The sequence below is a fragment of the Vicugna pacos genome, chromosome 6 (assembly GCF_048564905.1).
Source record: "Vicugna pacos chromosome 6, VicPac4, whole genome shotgun sequence".
Classification (NCBI taxonomy): Eukaryota; Metazoa; Chordata; class Mammalia; order Artiodactyla; family Camelidae; genus Vicugna; species Vicugna pacos.
In genome coordinates this window covers 66756908-66778151 of record NC_132992.1, presented here as the reverse complement: position 1 = coordinate 66778151, position 21244 = coordinate 66756908, and the positions used below count along the sequence as shown (strand labels likewise).

The window sequence follows — 21244 nt, the reverse complement described above, 5'->3', positions numbered from 1 at the left end:
TGGCCTTCTCCATGCCCAGGCTCTTCAGTGTGTCCTGATCAAGATCCTTCTGCAGCCCATTTCTTAGGAGAAGTCCACCCCCTAATTAAGCCCCATGGCCACAGAAGCCACTTAAGAGTCCGTTCATTTATATATCCAGTCATTCATTCATCCAGTGACTCTTCATTGAGGGCACCTCCCCTGCCCCCAGCCTCCCATCACTCTGGGGGTTGGAGATAGAGTAGTAGCAAAGGGAAGCATCTTCCTTACTCTCCAGGAGCTAATCAGGTAGCAGGGAAATAGCTAAAGCCAACAGCCACAGAATTAATGCATCCATCACAATTTTATAAACGTGACAAGGATAAGAAGGTGCACATAAATCTAGCAGTGACATTTACACTGAGACCTCAAGTACGAGCTGAGGTTGGCCAGGTGATGGGTGGGAAGAGCATTTACTTAATAAACTGACCAGGCATGTTTTAGTGCTTTATAGATACCAGCTCGCTTAATCGTCATAACAACCCTGTGAACGGGGTGCTATTGTACTCCTCGTTTTAAAGTGAGATCCAGGCACAGAGAGGTTACATGACTTGTCTAAGGTCACCCAGCTAAGGAAAGGTCAGAGCCAGGATGCACACTCATCAGCATAGGGACACTTCTCAAAGCAGGGATGGGATGCGGGCACCCTGGGAGTGAGCACAGCCTGAGAAAAGGTGAGACCCTTGGATGGAGCCTGGAGTTAAGGATGACCTAGCCAGGTGGACTGAAAACAGTGAGGGAGGCAGAAACAGGGGGGGAGGCATGGAAGGAAGTGTTTCTAGAAGGAGAGGGTGGTGTGCTGGCCCAGTGGCACTGAAAGGTGGGGAGGATGAGGACTGAGAATGGACCAGTAGCTACCATTGCTTGTAACCCTCGGCAAGAGCAGTTTCAGGGGAGGGGTGGGGAGCAAAGCCAGTTGTAAAGTGTTCAAGAAAAAATGGGAGGAGAGGATATGGTGAGGGTAAAAGTCAATTCTTCTGAGGAATTTTAGTCTAAAAGTGAGAAGAAAAATAGGGTAGTGGCTGAAGAGTGACCTAGTTACAGGGGATTTTTTTTTTTTTCAAGATGGGAGATAGTAAAACATGCATGTACACTGATGGGAATGCCTCAGTAGAGGAGAAACTGGGCAGCGAGAGTGCACGCAGTGCAGAGTGACACCCCTGAGCAACAGGAGGGGATGGAGTCCAGGTGGAGCAGAGGGCTGGCCTCAGACAGGGTAGGCTGCCAGCCGCTGCCCCGTCCAGCCTCCCGCGAGCATCTTTCAACGGCAGGTCCCTGAGCAGCCTCTCTGGATGGTTTGATTTCCCCTTCGTACTCACTGCAATCTTAGCAGAACCACTAAGAGCAGGAGGCAGCATCCTTCTCTGGACACTGCGAGGGCTGAAGGGCATCTCCTGATATTCTGTCCCCAGGTGTCACCAGCCTCTGCTGATGGTGCAGGCTGGGAGGAGAGGCGCTGATGGCGGTGGGCGCAAGGCAGCAGTGGATGTGGTCCTGGGAGCTATGAGCTGAGTAAGTAGGAGAGGGTTAGCTGCAGTAACTAAGGGGAGTTTTCTCCAAGGCTTGGGAATCCCTGCTGTCATGTCATGGACAAACAAGATGGCTGTGAAACTGAATTTCAGCAAGTTTACTTAAACTTATCTTAGAGTTCCTAATGCATAAAATTGGCCAATCGGTGCCCTGGGGTGATTTACCCTTTATGAAGTTTGAACTTAAGAAATGCATAGCCCACAAAAGAACTTAAGAATTGTTCCACCCCAGCGCTTCAAAGTGTACTTTCTCAGTCTGGCTGTGTTTGACACAACACACAAACAAAAAGAGGGGAGGAACTAAATTTGGAGAGCTTTGAATGCAACATCAGGGGATTCCCCATTAGGGAAAAATTCCTCTGGTTAAAAAAAAAGAATTGGGTAAATGAAGCAGAAACACCAGTGGTATAACACACCCGGCATACCACAGGCCTGGCTACTTCATTAACCACTTTCTCATTTCAAGAAAGTCTTAAAAATAGTATATAGGTGTGCACCCCCACCCCCTCCGCCCGGGAGAACTTGGGTCAATTCTTTTCTCCAATTTATTGTGGGTTGTATTGTAAGTCGTCTTCCTACAAAGTAATAAAATGTAAATGTGGGTTTTAGGAATGCTAATGTTTCAGGTTGGTTGAGCATGAATTCCCAGCCAGTTCTGGGTAGGAGGGTGGGGGTGGGGGGAGCTACTGGGAAGCTGTGAGAACTGAGTGGGAGGTGGGGAGGAGAAGGGAAAACTGGAGTTCCCCATTGTTCCAGTTTGAGAAAACTGGGATTTAGGAAACCATGTCTTTTGATGTGCACTGGAGACTACAGGGGACATCAGAAGGGGATCTATATGATAACCATCCAGAGGCAAGTTGGCTCCAAAAGGCCTGACAGCAGCGAGCTGCCCATTGGGAAAATCTTGCCAGTCACAGGGTAGCAGAAGAGGAGGGACCTGCTCACGTCAAGGCAGGGGCTCCGTTCTTTGCTGGGAGGCTGAGCTTGAGTCCTAATGAAGACCCCCTGCAGAAAGGGGGCCAAGATGGAGTGAAGGTGAAAGGCCGCGGTGGTTTCCCGTCGAACATTGTGGACTAAGATCTTCCAGGTCCTTGGGATGGGAACCCACGGAGAATGCAGAATGCTGGGAGACCTCCCATGAGCTCACTTTCTTTCAAACCCATCTTCCAATTTATAATGGAAATAGGTGGTGAGAGATATAGAAATTTGTTAAAACCAAATTGATCTGGTAAAATAAGGAGTGTCCTGAGCTCCAGGGTGGGATTTTTCTGGAAAGGCCTCACAAAAGAAGGTGATTTGGTTTCATATTTCTGGATAGGAAATCCAACTTTCGCTACACTTTGAAGGCAGGCTAGGCCTGGCAGGGACCCCAGGACAGCTGGGGGGCCACCAGGATGGAGGAATGGAGAGATGGCGAGGGACGTGTGAGGATGCTTGTAGGGGGAGGGTGTTGCCTAGGGAACTGGCAGTAATGAAGACCAAAGTGGTGGGAGAGAAGCTGAAAATTCATGATTGGCAAAGTGAGAGTTAACATGGCCGAGAGCGTCCATGAGCTTCAGGGAAGATGATCTTAAGGAAGGTAGAAAGGTGGGAGGGAGGGGAGTTTGGAAGTGGCTTCTCTAAGTCTGCAGGTGCATGAAAAGGGTTTTGCACTGTGGAGGGGAGTGGGAGATGATCATGAAATGAGGATGGTTTTGAGAAAGAGTCATCAGGGATGCAGAGCTGGAGGTGAGGGGAGGTAGATGGGGAGATAAGCCACTGGAAACAGAAGAAGCCCCAGCTGTGCATTTGCACCATTGCTGCCACAGTGCAACCTCCCCATGGGTCCCAGAACCTAGCACAGTGGCTGCACATTGATGACACTCACTAATGATTTGTTCGATGAATGAACAGATGAAAAAGTGATAACTAATATGTATCGAAGCCACTGTGAAAATAATTTGGCAATTTCTCAAAAAATTAAACACAGAGTTACCATAGGATCCAGCAATTCCATCTCCCAGTATATGCATATCCTAAAGCACTGAAACAGGGACTTGAACAGATATTTGTGCACCCATGGTCGTTACTCACAATAGCCAAGAGGTGGAAACAACCCAAGTGTCCATCATCAGACGAATGGACAAACAAAATATAGTATAGAGATATATACAGCAGAAATACTATTCATCCATAAAGAGGAAGGAAATTCTGACACATGCTACAACATGGGTGAACCTTAAAAATGTTAAGTGACACAAAAAGATAAATATTAAATATTACACGATTCCATTTATATGAAATATCTAGAATAGTCAAAGTCATTGAGACGGAGTAGATCAGAGGTTACCAGGGGCTAGGGGAGGGAGGAATGGGGAGTTATTCTTTAATAGATAGAAAGTTTCAGCTGGGCAAGATGGAAAGTTCTGAAAACAGACAGTGGTGATGGTTGAACAACACGTGCATGTACTTAATGTCACTGAGTTATATAATTAAAGAGGAGAAAATGGTAAATTTTATGTTATGTATGTTTTACCACAATAAAAGATAAAAAAATTATAACTCTCAAATATGGCAAAAAAAAATCTCAAAATGTGTTAAGCATGTTAAATGTACTAAAATCTTTCCTAAGCCCCCATATGCTTTAATTCATGTAATTCTCACCGTGATCCTGTTGAGATAATCATTTCTCCAGTGCACACCTGGTGCCATGCTGGGTGGGTTACCCCACTCATTTTATAGGTGCAAAACTGAGCCTTGGGGACAGAAAGAAACCCAGGGAGCCGGTGAGGTGCCTGAGCAGGCTGCAGACCCAGGCCTGAGTGAACACCGAAGCCATGGTTTTCTGACACCACAGGGTCTCTTCTAGCGCCAAGCGAGCCCACATTGGAAGAAGAATTACAGAGTGGGCAGCAGAATTCACACAGGAGACATTTGTTAATCACTGTCTACTCAACCCTATACTTGTCATGAAGGATAGCAGAGAAGTAGAAAACACTCTTCTTGCCCTCAAAAAGTTGACTTAGGTTCGTGGGGCCACGCAGGAAACACCAATATTAAATGATCTCAGATTATACAGCACCGACCCCCATGGGCTGTGGAATACAAAGGGGGTGAGTTAAGGTGGGGGGGAGATGGCAGGGGAGACTTGTGGAGCCAAGGCTTCCTGGAAAGGAGGCACTGAGCACACACTACATTCTGGGTGACAGAAAAATCCAAATATGTAAATATGAATAATATTAATACACAAATAATGTACATGTGAATATATGAATGATGTTAATACCAAGTCACAGTCCCTTGTCGGCAAGTCTGAAATCCAAATATCTCAACAACAAAAACAGTTTTCGGTTTGTTGTTAATTTGCCGAATCTTAGCTGGCAGCAAAACTTGACCTGACTTGGAGGCTCTTTGCTGTCTTTACTTAAGCCCCTCTGAGTGAATAGTGACATATCTACTGCAGAATCACGAATGTGTCTGACTGTGGGGCACTGTCCTGACACTCACCAAGGGAGGTATGTTAAGAGATGGTCAGGTACCATATTACCTCCTCAAATAAGAAAAATGTGGTGCAATAAGTCCGACAAAGAAAGACAAATACTGTATGATTTTACTTACAATGTGGACTCTTGAAAAAAAAAAAAAGAAAGAAAAACACCAGACTCACAGATACAGAGAACAGATGATGGTTGCCAGAGGTGGGGTGTGGAGGGCAGGCGAAGTGGGTGAAGGGGGTCAAAAGGTACAAACTTCCAGCTAAAAGATAAATAAGTTCTGGGGATATAGTGTACAGCATAGTGACTATACTTAACAACACTGTGTTGTGTATTTGAAAGTTGCTAAGAGAGTAAATCTTAAAAGCACTCATCACAAGAGAAAACAACTTTGTAACTATGCAGGGGACGGATGTTAACTAAACTTCACTGTAGTGATCATTTCATGATATATACAGATATCAAATCATTAAGTTGTACACCTAAAGCTACTACAATATTATATGTCAATTATATCTCAACTAAAAAAAAGAGAAAAGTTATGTTCTCTGGCCCCGGGTGTTTTGGATGGAGGATTGATAGCCTGTGTTCATTACATGGTAGGCTATGAATGAGAACTAGGCATTTTGCCAGGTGCTTCCTCCACATTTCCTCATTTCAGCCTCACAGCAACCCTACGAACCAGTTCCTATTATTATTCCCATTTTGCAGATGAGGAAACTGAGACCAGAGATGGTAAACAGCTTACCCAATGTCACAAACTTGTAAGTGATGGGGCCTGGTTTGAAACTATGGTCTTCCTGTTTGCACAATAGCATCTTAGTGACGGCACTTGTGGGAACAGTTGTAGAATGAAGGTGAAAATGGAAGTCAGACTGTGGAGGTCCCTTAGAGGAAAAAACTGGAGGGGAAGTGGAACCGCAGGCCTGGGTTATCCATCTAGGTGTTGACAAGGAGGGAAGGGCAGGTGAGGGTCTGAAGCGACATCCAGAGCAGACGGGATCCAGGTGGGTACTCAGGGTGTTCACCCTCAGGGGGTTGGGCCTCTCAGGCTCCCTGTGGCCGAGGCTGTAATTTGGACAACACAGGGCCCCAGAGAACCAGGCTTCCTAATCTTGGCCTTTAGCTTGTCCCCTGCTACCAGACATACATGGCCATCCTCAGGCCTGTAGCCATTCCCCTTTCTGCTAAAAGAGGAAGCGGCCCCAGGTCCCTCTTACTTGACTTGCTCTCTGTGGTGTGAAGAAGAGGAACCTGGCTCTGATTTGGAGTTTTTGAAGAAATCTTGCTTTAATGTGGTCCATCCCAGCTTCTTCATTTGCTGGTCCGACAGGGACCACAGTGGCTGTGCCTCCTCAGGGACTGGCCAAGGGGACTCTCTCAGCCAGGGACCCCTAAGAGTGGAGTTTCCCAGCCCTGGCTCTGTGACTCCTTGGGGGTGCCTCCAATTATCTCCAGGGCTACCAGAATCTCCTCAAGGCAAAATTCAAATTTGAAATAAACTGACTGCAAAAATAGACCTATAGAAAAAAAAAGAAGCCTAGACCAACCAGTGTTTTTTTGAACAGGGGAGGGGGAAAGAGACTTACAATAGTTTTTAAAGATGCAATTAAGTGATGTGTGGCAGAAGGCCTGGATTCTAGTCTCAGCGCCATCATTTCCTTGCTGTATGACTTCGGACATGTCTCTTAAAGTCCTGACAAAACACAAATGAAGATATTCCTGCTAAGGTTGCTGGGAGGACTAAGCAGATGGGGTCCATGAACGTACTTTGTAAATTATAAAGCACCACATAACAGCAAGAGGATCAGTGCTGCCTGATCACGTCTGAGCATGATGTCCTGCATGGTACCTGTCCTGATCCTGCTTTCCTGATAGAGGTGGGGGTCTGATAGGCATCATTCAGGTTTACTCAGCATGCATACTTCCTTCTCTAGGCCTCGATTTCTGTATTAGTCAGGCTAAACCCGGCCATGCTGCAGTGATAAGTGAGCCCACGTGTTAGTCGCTTAACTCGATCAAGCTTTATTTCTTGCTCTGATGAGGATGGATAGAAGCTCTTCCATCTTGTAGCCATGTTCTTAAAGCATGTGGGCTCTAAGTCCACCACAGCAGGGGAAGAGAGAGAGAGAGGAGGCCCTCATTGCTTAACTGTTTGGGCCTGGAAGTGACAGGTCACTTAATAGTCTGTTGGCCAGAATGAACCACATGGTCCCTACCAAACTGCAAGGAGGACTGGGAAATGCAGGGGCAGCACTGGATATTCAGTGAGGACCATGGACTCTGCCAAGGTTTCCTCATCGCTCTGATGGGAGGTTTGGACTAGGCTATCTCAGAGCAGGTATCACCAGGCTCCGGGCTTCTAGGAGTGCGTCAGCCTGAGATCTGGAGGGTGAAATTGCTGGGGGTTCCTACACATGGCTTCCACAGGAAGCTCTGTACACCACCCCCACCCCTGCCCAATGAATGTCACTTTCCTCACTTTTCCCCAGATCCACCTCTGAGCTCTCTCCCCTCTGCTGCTCCTCCATGAGCTCCCAAGTCCCAAATACTCCAGCCTGGGAGGTAAAATGGCCTTCATGGGACCTTACATCTGTGCAAATGTTTTGATTTCTGAAAGAAATGGGACCTGCCTTGACGCAGGATGTTGATGAAGAGCTGACAGCCAGGCTGCTGGCAGGCTGGGACCACATGGGACCCTTGGGCCCTGGGATTCCTTTCCTCTTGCATCTCCGGAGGAATTTAGGACTACTTCTGAAGACCTCCTCCCTGCGTTCTCTTACATCCTTCTCGATCTGTGTGTATTTGCTTGCTACTCCCTTTCCAAAGCTGTGGACATCCACACTGGTCTCAGCCAAGATGGTAAGGATGGTCTACGTGCATTTGAAAGGCCTAGTGATCATTACAAGCTGGCATGGGTTCACCAGGAACAACCCTTGGCACCCTCCTTTTTTTTTTTTTTTTTGGTGTTAAGTAGTTTTAGTATGACATAAAATAAAAGGTTAAGGCAAAAATCAAGGTGGTGACAAAGTAAGGAAGGAATGGACTGGGGACCAGGAGCAAAACTCAGCCAAGTATCTAAAGAAAGCTTGAGAAAGGAAATCAATTCCAGAGACAGGACAGGGATGTCAACTTTACCATAACATATTTTTTATAAAATTCTGAAAGTCATTTCACTTATTCTTATGTGAGACTAAGCATTTTCTTAAGGAAAATACAGCAAAAACTTCCTAGTCTCAAATCCAAGCAGCAACATTTCAGTCCCTGCTGACGTAGGGAGGGTTTGTGGACAAGTATGTTAGCTTGCACTGGAGTCAAGCTGGGGCACTACGAGAGATAAATAACTGCTGACGGTATTTTTTTAATGTATGCAAATTTCAAAAATCATTTAGGACATTGAGGGATCCCGGGATGGAATACAGGCTATGACAAAATAACCTAACCGTGTTCCAAATGTATGAAATAATCTTACCATATGGGGTGGAGGAATGTTGCTAATTTCTAAGTGACTTCAGAAGTGAATGTTCCCCTTCCTTTGTTTGCTAGAATATCTGAATTGTCAGGTCAGAAATATGCCGTAGACATAATAGTTTTAAATTTCAGCACAGGCTTATGTAAACTCTCACGCGCTCTCAGGAGGAGGATTGAAGGTGTTCAGCTAAACCTGTGTGGTGGCATCCTTTCCCAACCTGCTGGTCTGATCCCGAGCGTGCTCCAGCTGGAGCAACTGGGCTTCTGCCTTTTAAAGAGACCCATACCCACCTGGAATCTCTGTTCTTTTAGAGGGTCTTTATCATGGTAGCCTGGCCTATATTCCACTCTGCAGGAATGTTGGAGGCCTCTGAATATCGCTTCTCCTCAATTACTTATCACCAGTGAGCAGTCTTCTAGCTGGGACACTCACCCTGACTTGGTGAGGGACCCCCAAGTCTAAGTGCGTGTACAGCTGGTATCGGCCTCCAGTGCTGCTGTGGAGGTTCTGAAATTCTGTGACATTCTTCTTCCTTCCAACCAGAGGCGGGATATGTTCCTCCCCTTGAATCTGGTGACTGCTTTGATCGGAAGAGTATGGAGAAAGTGGTGCTCTGTGACTCCCAAGGCTTGGTCATAAGCAGCTCCATGGCTTCTACCTTCTGGAATATTCACTTGGAGCCCAGCTGCTGGGCTGTGAGCCACACGAGCCACACAGAGAAGCCACGTGTGGGTCTAAGTGGGGCAGCCCCACCTGAGCTCACTTTTGAGTCATCTCAACGTGGATGCCAGACATGTGAATGGAGAAACCTCTAGATAATTCCAGTCCCCATTGTTCAGGTGACCCACCCTTTCCCTGTTGTGTACTTTCCCCAGCAGAAGCCCTAGACACGGTGAAGCAGAGAGAAGCTGTCCCTGCTGTGCTCTGTCCAAATTCCTGACTCACAGAATCTGAGAGCGTGATAAAATGGTTGGTGCTTTACATCACCAAGTTTGAGCTGCCTTGTTCCATAGCAAATGATAACTATCCATCTTCCACTAGCCTGGAGATGGGTAGATTAGTGTCAGCTTCCAGGAGGGGAGTCTCTCACAGCCGGCTTTAGGACCCATTCCTATCCAACCCCTCTGATGAGGAAGACTTACAGGGAGCCCTAGCAGCAGCAACAGTCCAAACGCTGGAAGGATTCTTTGGGATTTGTGGATGTCACACATTGAGATAGGGAGGCAGGACATGGAGGGATGGAGTCAGCACCGTGAAAGACCTCAACTGGCTAAGATGACCATAAATCCTGCACTTAGGGTTTAGAATTCAAATGTAGAAAAACAGGGCCAAGTAGGGGTTAGTCAGGCGAAGGGAGGGGTTGATTATCCCAAGCAAGAGGGAACAGCTGGGCAAGATGGGAAACTGGTTTTGGAGTGATGGAGGGATGGTCTGTGGGTGAAACATGGAGACATGGGGAGTGACTCAAGATGAGACTGGTCCATGGGCAGGGTCATGTCAGACTGGGTCTCAGGGGCCATGGCAGGAAGTTGTTAAAAGGTGCTGGGACCCTGGGGTCAGGTAATCCCGGATCCTTGCCTTCGGGAGCTCGGGAGTCTAGTGGATCCGCCTTTTATCATCTTGGGTTAGCAATCCTTGCAGATCCTAAAACTGAACAGAACTAGTTAAGGCAATACAGCTTCTAAACATACAACGCAGGGACCCAAGGACAAAAATGGCTGGGTTTCTTGGGAATTTATTCTGTTCAGGTTCAGTCCACCTATAGCACTGGACACACAGCACGTCGGAGTGATCCCATGGAAAGACCGCTGGACTGGGGGTCCTCCTGACTCCTTCTCCTGGTGAACGGTTTCCCTGGCAGCACCCCTAGATTATGTTATCATGGATCCCCGTCTCACCTGGTTCAAGAAGTTCCTGAAAAGACTGGAGTGGGGTGGACCCCGGATGGTGGTGAATTCCTGAGGCTACGTGCCTGAGCCTGTGAGATCCACATCTCCCTGGGTGCAGGGCCTGGGAAGGGCGAGGACCCTGCCAGCATGTGGCCTCCGGGTGGCTCGGCAGAGGGGGTTTCACAGGTGTCAGTGGAGCACAGCCTGGGCCCGGCCTGGCCTCTAGCTCCCTCTCAGAGTTTATTGGGGGGCCATGCTGCAGCCAGACTCAGTCCTCCTCTAGGCCTACATACCAGGGCTGCAGGAAAAAGCTAGAAGCCAGACAGCTCAGCTGGCAGTGGCTGTGTATGGAAAGAGAGGTCCCTCTAAACTGCCTCCTGGGCCCTGTGGATTTGTTTCTTAAGGTCATGAGCAGAAGATGCTTTGGGAGACTCTGAGTGGGAAGGAGGAAGGCCTTTCCTGTGCCCTGAAATTTAGAGGGAGAGACCTGCACTGAGCCTGCTAGCTTGACTGATGCCCTCCCTCACCTGTGGCTGCCACCTGCAAGAGGCTCTGCAGAGCCAGCCTGTGCATGGGTGGCCCCCGGCCAGGGGCCCACCTGTTACTAGTGCTCAGGTGCTGGGCTCTGCAGGGCAGGTGGCAGAGAGACAACTGTGGCCATTCTTGGAGCATTGGATTACAACAGACTGCGGCTTTTAATGGCATCACCTTAATTTAATTCTCGTAGTCATCCCCCAAATAAGTATTATTCCCATTTTGTAGACAAGGAAACAGACTCTGGGAGGTCAGTTTAGGGGTTGACCCAGGCCATACGGCTTGTTAGGGGCGAAGCCAGGACACACACACACAACTGCCTGACCCTAAGCCAGTGCTCATTACTACCACACAGACTACTTTTCAAAATGTTGTTTCAGGGAAGTCTCAGAACAGCAGATGGAGACCCCCTGGGAACACGACACTGTTGGGGAGGGGGGTCCTGAGCAGTCTGGGTCAAAACAACTTCAGAGAGGGCTTGAAATGTCAGGTGGTGGCCCGGCAGAGGTGCCCACCCTGCCTTCCCCACTTCCCACTCAGGCCCTGCTGAGGAGAATGTGGACACCCTCTGACCAGCTCTCAGGCCTCACCTCATCTGTGACTTGGCAGAGAGGTGCCTTTGAGTCCCCCAGACCACATCCTCCCCGCTCAGCTTCCAGGCCACTCGGGCTGGAGGAGGGCAGGAACTGAGGCCTCAGTTCCAGGAGGGAGCCCTGGCCCGGGAGGAGGACAGCCAGGTCTGACGGAGCTGAGGAGGGCTGGGGTGGCTGAGGGAACACCGGGGTGGTGGGGCTGCCCTGGGCACCACTGGCTATTGCTGCCTAGAGCCCCGGGGTGAGGAGGGCAGCCAGAAGCTTGGGTCCTGCCCCTTCCTGGCTCCCAAAGGGCCAGGTGCTCTCTGGGAAGGAAGGAGCATTTCTTTCTCCAAAATGCTGAGGCCTGACCGTGCTCTCTCTCTCTGCAATATTACTTTCTCATCTGTGAAATGGGCTGCTGTAAATTCCTCAGGGACCTTGCTGGATATGGTGTCTGAGTATGGAATCTCCTGGGGTGTACAGACGGGGTTGAAGGGGATCTGAAAATAACTCTGGGTTTGGGTGGGAGTTTTAGGTATGGAGTTGGATGGGAGAGAAACATGGAAGCTGGCTAGGAAGAGCCCTGGAGGTGTTCTGGTCAGGAACCACTTCAGGGTCCTCTCTCATTCTCTCTCCCTCTTTCTCTCTGTGCAAAAAGGCATCAAGAAACTCTCTACCTGCTGATAGGGTAAGAATTCTAGAATGCTTCTGTGGGTGGAAAATATCTGGGGCACAATACTATATATATGGGATATTATGCCACCTTTGCACACAAAAAGAATGGAAAGGCAAATATCTATAATCATATTTGCTTGTGATTACAGAAAGAGATTCTGGAAAGCTATGGAAGACATTAATAAAGGTGGTATATGGACATAAGAACTGGACAGATGGGAGACGAAGTGGGAGTGAGACATTATTTATCACTTCCTAAATTTTTATTTATGACTGTGGATTGTTTTACTTATCAAAAAAATCCTTTTCTACTGTTGACAAACAAACAAACATAACAAAACCAAACCAAACCCCTAACTCTCAGGTGCTCTCGGGGTCATTGCCTGTGATCGCCTACCCCTATGTCCTGCTCCTTTTTTTGCTCACATTATCATTGCTTCCTTCGCCTTAATTTTTTTTTAAACCTCAGTCCAGTTCCAGGCCTCCTGGTCTAAAATTAACAAAGCTTTCCAACCTAAATTCTTGGTCCCCTTCATCTCACAGGACTTAGGCTCTGAAACCTGATTGCCCAACTCTCTTGGCAAAGGCGAGGCTGTCCCTGGCCTGGACAACCTGCTCCCCTCTCCCGTCATCTTCAGCGCATCTTTGAGCATCCCCTGTCCCTGTCTTGAGTTGGCCTCCCACTCTGTGGGCACAGCTCACACACACAGCTCCCACACAGGTGGGAAACGCACCTCAGCCATTGTCCATCAAATAACCGATCCTCGCCTACTTTCTGGTTCTTCCGACCTCTCTTGGTCCTTTCCTCCTCAGACTAAGTACCCTCGATTCCCACGACTAATTCTACAGCCCAGTCATCACTCCTGAAATCACCCCGAGCATGTCTCTTCATTTTTAGAGCTGCCGTTTTTTGAGAGGCAAAGCCCTCGAGAGCAATGAGGAGATCCCAACACGCTTTCTCTCTGCCTCTCTGCCTGCATCCCTGTTGAGGCAGCATTCAAATCTCTTATTTGCCATTGCATTTTGCAGTTCACGGAGTGTTACCATCCCCTTTATCTTAGTCCATCAGACCTTCTAAGTGTCTTACTATTTCCACTGATTCAGGTTAAGCTTGGCCCACTGCGGTTTTATTTAGATCATCTTTATTATACCTGTGGGTAGATCTTATAAGAGGCCTTGGCACTAGTTTACTTGTGGGTTTCCTTTTGAAAGGTCAGTGTGAAACAGGAAATGTGACTAAGAAAATCTTCCTCCATGAAGCTTCACTTCATTAACTGGAAAAAGGCACCCGTCCCCTCTCCCCCAGTACTTACTCATGACCCAAACAGACACATTTCAAAAGATTACATAGTTCCCCAAACACTGAAACGTGCGTACTAAGGCTCATGTGTGGAGTGAGCAGTGATTTGTCAGACTGGCCTTGTCTGGGTTTCGTCCCTGTGCCAATCCGTGTGGCCTGTCACTGTTCTTTATAGAATCTGAGGATGGCTAGGGACCTGGGAGGTCTTGGTGGTGGACCAAGGAGGGGAGTGGAGCTTAGGCACCAGAACAGTTGGCAGAACTCACATGGATAAATGCCGAGCCAGAATGGGAATCTGGGTCTCCTGATCTCAAGCCACATTTGCCCAATTAAACCACATGCCTACCTCCTTCAGCTTCTGGAGGGGTCCCCTGCATCTTTCTTCTTATAGCACATAAGGTGGTGCTGCTGTGTGGACATGTGGTTGCCGGGAGAGGGCCCTGGACAAACAATCCAAGCTTCCGGACTGCGCTTCCTTGGGGAGGCAGGAGCTGTGACCCTTGGGATTGCCTGCTTTGGTTTCCTCATCTGCAAAATAGAAAAATAACAGTTCTTATCTTACAGGATTATCACGAGGTGAAAATACATTAATGCCCAGAAAACTTTTAGTACAGTCTTGGTGTGTGATCCCTTTGTAAATGTTAGCTATTATTATTCTGATGGGTTGGTCAGCTTTCCTCCATTCTATTCAACAAGAAGTTGGCACCAACTGTGGTCTTTGCTGGGGCTGTGAAAATGGCCACATTGAAGCTCCACCTTAACCCTGGCCAGTCTCCCAATGGCCAGCAGTTTGTCTTAAGAAAAGCTGAGAAAAGGAATATAGATGGTCCAATGCACAGTCAGCGCTGGTGGGGGCTGGGCTGTGTGGCTCGGAGCCCACCTCGGAGAGGGCCTGGTTCAGGGCTGTCAGCAGTGCCCAGTTCCCAGAGACCTCGGGCCCAGTGTCGAGTCTGCCTTGGCACCTGATACTGTGATGGGGAGAACAGATGGAGGAGCAGGAGCTGGGGCTCCAGGTACCTGGACCAGATGCAGAGAGGGAGCGTGGAATGACATGAGGGGAGCCATGGCCAGGCTCAGGGGTGCTGAGTCCTGGTTTGACTCACCCTTCCATCTGCCGTGTGCTCTCTCAAAGCCTCTGTCTGCATGCTGGGAAATTCCTGGGTGGGGGGAGGTTAAACCTCAACCCTAAAAGGCATGTAGACACTTCTTCAGAGCTTTGAGTTGCTTCATTCTGCCTGACAACTTCCTGAAATTGTAGTCTTGCCACACCGGAGGAAGGATGGCCCATATGCAGCTTGGGACCCTGTGTCAGCAGGATTTCATAGAGAGGGAGCCAGAGCCAGAGCCACAGTGAATGCGTGAACAATTAACAGGGCCGAACTTTTCATACAACTTCTTTCTATTGCACACGTCCATGCCTTATGTACCGATCTGCGGTCTTCCACTGTGAGCACGAACCTTTGATTTTGTCAGCCCACGTCTTCCTCTTCCCCAACTGCCTACACACCAGGATCAGGGACACTCTTTCAGGGAGCAAAGCAGGTGTGCCCAGGAACAGAGACACTCTTTGCAGAGCATCCACTGCATCCCGTCTGTACGTAGGCCTGGCTTGTGTTCATTTGCATTATTGTTGTCTGCTGAGTGATAAAAGCATTTTCTTTCTCCATCATTCTTGATGGAGAAACCAACAGTCCTTACTTGGATGCACTCGGGTGGACATCTGCCACAGCTGGTTGGCTTGCTGCAAGTGGAGGGGGCTGATGGTTTCTTAGAAATTTGCTCTGATGTCAAGCATTTCTCAAAAAAACTGGAAAAAAATAGGACACATGCGGCACATAGCAGGCATTCAGTAAATACAATTACTACCCAAGGGGAAAGAAAAGAAAAAGAAATTTTGCTGTTTCTAAACGGGATCAAAATAATCCTTAAATTCTTTTATGATTCTTTACCTGGGGATCATTCAATCTTAAAATGATAGTGGGCCAAACTTTTCATTGATTTCTAGATGATTTGTCATGGAATTAAATTCTTGAGTAAAAAGGATGCTGTGGTAAACTTAAAAGTAAGACTGCACGGTACTTCCCATCTACTAACCTAGTATTTAACTGCATTGTGTCTTTTATTAATAAATAATTTTTTTCTTTTTTAAAAAATGGAAGTATAATTGATTTACACCATTGTGTTAATTTCAGGTGTACAGCAAAGTGATTCAGTTATTCACAGACAGATATATATTCTTTTTCAGATTCTTTTCCATTTTAGGTTATTGCAAGATATTGAATACATTCCCCTGTGCTATACAGTAGGTCCTTGTTGTATAGCTATTTGTATACAGTTAAACATATTTTGTCTTGATTTTCCTATTTTTTACTATGAGTTTCCTTGCTTTCCTTCCAGAATTCTTTATGCAGATCTGGGAAGGAACAGTAGAGGGAAAAAAGCAGGAGTCGGTTTGGGGGTTTTAAATGGGGAAGAGTAGACCTTTCTAGGTCCCAACATCCCTACTTCCTAAATGTCTTATGAGCCTCAGAAAATAGCTCTTGGCTGCTTTGCCATCCTGAAGTGGTGGCTGCTTCTCTGCTCACCCTCGGGCCTCAGCCACAGCCCTGGAGCACCCCCTACTCCCAGCCTCCTGGGTGCAGGCTGCGGGGAAGATATGTGCCGGGGTGGGAGTCTCACAGCGCCTGTCTTTCCCAATTAATTCCCCAAGGGGAACAAAGCCTTATTTCTTTCCTCTCCATTCCCAGGCATTGACTGGGGAAAAGCGATCCTTGGCAGCTCAGGGGTTAAAAATAAAACACAGCGAGGTGGGGAACAAGCCAGGCAGCTGCAGCAGCTCCTTAGAGCCCACTCCAGGCTCAACAGAGGCCCCAGCAACTCCTTGGAGACTTGAACCCTGGGCGATGGAATTTTCCCTTGCATGGAGGCTTTGTCCTCTGGAAAAGGCCAGGGCCAGAGGAGGGCCTGGGGAGCACTGATCTCCCTGAGCAGTGGGCAGGGAGCTCCTGAGAGCCCAAGGGCTCCCTGCCACCCAGCTGGGGTTGGGTGAAAAGGCAACGAGGGTGCAGCCCACTCCCCCCTACTTTGAGAAAATGGGGGGCCTGATGGGGGGCTTCCAAAAGCCCGGGCACCAGTTGTTACCCCCGCTCCTAAGCCCCAACCAGCCAGTCACTGGGATGGAATAAAAGGCTTGGTTCCCTTGGCAACCACAGGGGCTATGGTCTTTCAAGGAGTATAAGATGGGCTTGGGGTGGGGGGTGGGGGGCAGTGAGGCGGAGGGGGGATGGGCAGCCTGTTTACCAGTGCCGCCCATTTAAGGGAAGCTTTTGTAGGTTCTGGCCTGGGAAATTGGGAAATACAGGATACCCTAAGTGTGCGGGATGTTCTTAACCACTTCCCAGTTTTGAGCCACAGCTGGTGGTCCACAGTGGCAATGGGACCTCGTAGGCCTCACATTCACTTCACCGACGGCTCAGGAGGGTTCAGCAGAGCCTACCTTTATAGGTACCAAGGCCTGCCCTGCTCTGTAACTGGAGACCCCTGGAAGTGTTGATAGATGCTCCAGCTCATAGAGAGCTATTTGTGAAGCAGAGATTAGAATAGCAGGCGCCTGTCTCCTGGGTCTGATCTCAATGGATGAGACAAAGCTATTTTTAATATCAAGCAAGAGGGTTGCTGAAATATGGACAAAGTGCAGAACCTGGGCTGACTTTGTCTCAAGCACTAGGCTTTGTGAAAGGAGTTAAAAAATCTATACACATACCAAACAGATGTGTTTAGCCTCAGTGAAAACAAGTGATAAGGGCCGGGGGACCTTGACCCAGGACTTTGGATGAGAGGTGCCAGCATGTTGTCACTAGTACAGATGTGCATGAGAATGTTGGTGTAACCCTCTGGGGTCTTAGGTCGTGAGGACTCGCAACCTGGCACTGACAGAAAGCAATTTATGATGCCCTCAAAAGTGTGGCATCTGGAACAAGCGGACTCAATAAAGTGATCTGGTGGCTTAAGAAGAGAGATGAATAGTATAAAGCAGTACACTGTTCAGGACTCTTAAAATGATTTGTGAAAAACAAAAAAACAAAAACAAAAGCCAAACCCCTATCTGGCATAGCCCGGCAGTTCTTGGAGACAGTGAGAACTGGGGTCATGACTGCTCCTGGCCAAAGGCTTGCCTGATTCTTTTGCTTTTGCCTGAAGATCTGGGGGTCCAGAGGGTCAGGGGACAGGTGACCGTGTTTTCCTTAGAGAGTGGCTAGGGCCGTCATCAGCGAAGTACTTCCTCGGGCACATCAGGGTCAGGTCCTTCAAAGCTCAGCTCCGGTGGGTGGGTCTCATCTGAAGGACACAATTTGAGGAAACCTCGAGGGTGGGCCCTCAGAGGAGGAAACACCTGGGGGGCAGGTCGGCATCAGGAAACAATCCCGAGATACCGCTATAGGTGCTTTGCATGCGTGACCTCTGGCCAATCAGATGGCCACCTGCTCTAGTAATCATCATCAAAATAATAATGATAATAATAATAAAAAGGTCACGGAATCCCTTATCACCTAATTAATTTACTTACTGATTGGTGGATTGGCAGAGAACAAGTCTGGGCGATGCCAAATGGCCATCTATTTAGAAAATATACAGAGAATGGGAACTCAGAGAAGAGAAACTAATGTGAGTTCACCTTTGGAGCCCTCTTGTGTATTTATAATCTCATTTTAGTTTTATGACAATTCAAGGAAGTTGGTGTGATTATTATCCCCATTTGTAGAAGAGAAGACCAAGGCCTGTGTATGTTAACTAACTTAGGCAAGATCTTTTAGCTGAAAATGGAGAATTTTTTTTTTAATCTACTATTTTATTTTTATTTTTTTCAGCTTGATTTTCTTCTTTTATTTTGAAGCATAGTTAAATTTTTTATAATGATTATTTTTAAAATTTTAAACAAATTTATATAATTTTAAAGGCTACTTTTCACTTGTGGTTACTATAAAATATTGGCTATATTCCTTGGGTTGTACAATAGATCCTTAAGCATACCTTACACCCAGCAGTTTGTACCTCTTAATCTCCCACCTCAATACTGCTCCTCCTTCCCCTTCACTGGTAACCACTAGCTTGTTCTTTGTATCTTGAGCCTCCTTCTTTTTTGTTATATTCACTAGTCTGTTGTATTTTTTAGATTCCACATATACATGGTATCATACACTATTTACCTTTCTCTGTCTGACTTATTTCACTTAGCATAATGCCCTCCAAGTCCATCCATGTTGCTGCAGGCGGTTGAGTAGTCTTTCATTGTATATATATACCATATCTTTATCCATTCATCTGTTGATGGGCACTTAGGTTGCTTCTATATCTTGGCAATTGTAAATAATACTGCTCTGAACATTGAGATGCATGTATCTTTTCAAACTAGTGTTTTTTTGTTTTTTGTTTTTGTTTTTGCTATATACCAGGGGTAGAATTGCTGGGTTATATAGTAGGAGTTGGATTTTGAATCCTATCGGATGATCTTAGGTTTATATAACAGCTACTTTCAGAAATGAAATCTCAGTTGATTCTCAAAACTACTATTGAAACACGAGATTATTCTCATTTACAGCCTCAGAAGCAGATGATTGTGGAGTTTAAGTGGCTTGCCTTGATCACAAGACTAGTCTGTATTCAAGCTGTGACTGCTCTGGGGCTTTTCCCACCATGGCGTGTAGCCTGGACTCACGTTCCATTCTCTTGCATCTAAGAAGATTGGAATGTGCAACCTTCACTCATTCATTTATTAATTCAGTCATTCAACCAATATTTGCTAAGTACCTATCATGAACACGGCATCAAGGGGAATAGAAAACTAAATCAGAGTTTTAAAAAGTCCCTGTGAAGAAAAGGATTGTATCATCTCACTGTCCTGTGTCTGCATCTGTCCTGTGACTGCATGGCTGTCAGTGGAGATTTTCTGAAATCAATGTGCTAACTGATGTGTCTTGTTCAGTAAGTTGATACATTTCCAGTGGGAGAACTAAAACATTAAGAACTAATGAATCAAGACACTCCCAGGGCGCCTCGCTCCTTAAAATGGACAAAGTGATTCAACAAGCTTTGACGGGACTCACAGTGGCACCCAAGCAGAGGTGGAGGGAGTTGAATTCTGCTAAGGCTCCCTTGGGAAGTCCATGCTTGCACAGCCCCTCAGCCTAGCTAGCATTCCTGTGTCCTCTGGTCCTCATAGACTCTGTTGTCAGGGGGCCCCTCCCATTGACAAACTTCCTCCCCATATCTGATTTCATGGTCCAGCTGCTTCCTGGACAGGACCAAACACTTATCAGATGCCTAAACTTATATTGGCCCAAGTCAGGGTGTATGCTGGTCATATTCCCTACTCACCTGTCTGTACAGGATTACTTATTAAAGATGACTTTTCACGTGGAACTACCATGGGGAAAAATTTACCCTCTAAGTGACAGAAGCCACTCTCATATGTACAGGGAGGCCAGAAGCATTTAAAGACAAGTGGGACTTGATTGTTGCCCATGAAGGACATGCAGGGTCAGGCAGGTCCATGAACAAAATTCCCTCCCCTGTCCATATGGCCATGAATTCATTCATTAATTCATATGGATCAAGGTGCAGGCATTTATGAGTTCAAGGTGGAGGGAAGCTTGGGAGTTTTTATAAGGAAAACCGAGACGATAAAGGATTGCCGGGGACAGGCTTTGAAGGGAGTAGGTTGATTCAGGCATTCATTCAACAAATACATAAACTGAACATTTTTGCGGGAAACTGGTACTTGAGTCCTTGTTTGTGTGGTGCTGGTATTGAGTAGGTTTCTGTGGATTGAGGATGGGACCAGGTTGCACAGACTCTGGAGATGACCTCTGAGAGGGCAGAGTGGGGACAGGGAGGTTGAAGAACACGGCCCTTGAATTCTAACATTCACCGCGATCCGCAGGGCTTGGGTTTTGACATCCAGGGGACATGACAGGGAGACACAGTTGCCATAGCTGATAGGAAACATTCTAAATTTTAGAGGTTCGATCCAGAAAGCTTTCAAGTTCTCTGTGGTACACATCAATGACTCTGTTCTTTATAAATGAGTCCCAAGCCTTTTTTATCTTTAATATTTTGCTCTCGCTTTACTTCATCTTATTGTTCAATTTCTGCCTCTTTTTCCTTCTGCCTAGCTTCCCCTCCCCAAGTAGAATTGCTGGACTTGGCAAATCAAAATACAAGACCCTCAGGTAAATTAAAAAAATTTTTCCTGTCATTGTATTGTTTATGATAACTTTCTGGCTCACTAGTGCTTCGATATGCCACTGTTGCTTAAGCTATATCTTTAATTAAGCATTAATAAAATATACATTGGATAATTATTCCAGCAATTTTATTACATAATTAGTGAACAAGTTAACATAAAATTTCACTATGAGATGTTATATAAAGTTTAGTGTGTGCATATGAGTAACTTAATTTAATAACTGAAATCATCCTGAAAATAAGGATTTTTAATGAAGATAAAAAAAAAATAAGAAGGATTTTTCAATCCCTCTCCCTCAGATAAATTTTAACTTCAGATAAACAACAAATAATTTTTTTTAGTCTAAGTATATCCCAAAGAATATATGGGACATACTTAGGCTAAAAAATTATTTATTGGGTACCTGTATCTGGGTGTCCTGTATTTTATCTGGTAAACCTGCCTTCCAGCCCCCTACACCTAAATCTTTTTGAATTTATGTTTATTTCCTGTCAGTAAGCAATACCACTCAGGGCAGGGTTTCAAGTTTATCG

At 46.7% G+C, this 21244-nt stretch overlaps 1 long non-coding RNA gene across 6 annotated transcripts in view; it reads left to right on the top strand.

Moving 5' to 3' along the window:
* Window positions 1–21244, top strand: part of LOC116280991 (uncharacterized) — a 59187-nt gene that overhangs the window by 16281 nt on the left and 21662 nt on the right. For 3 of the 6 annotated variants that reach the window (XR_012073710.1, XR_012073707.1, XR_012073712.1), the window contains exons 3-4: window positions 1431–1530; window positions 20638–20694. This is a non-coding gene — a long non-coding RNA (uncharacterized lncRNA). Of the gene's footprint in view, window positions 1–1430; window positions 1531–12314; window positions 12353–20637; window positions 20695–21244 lie in introns of all 6 variants that reach the window. The other 3 variants (XR_012073709.1, XR_012073711.1, XR_012073708.1) reach the window with 3 other exon arrangements.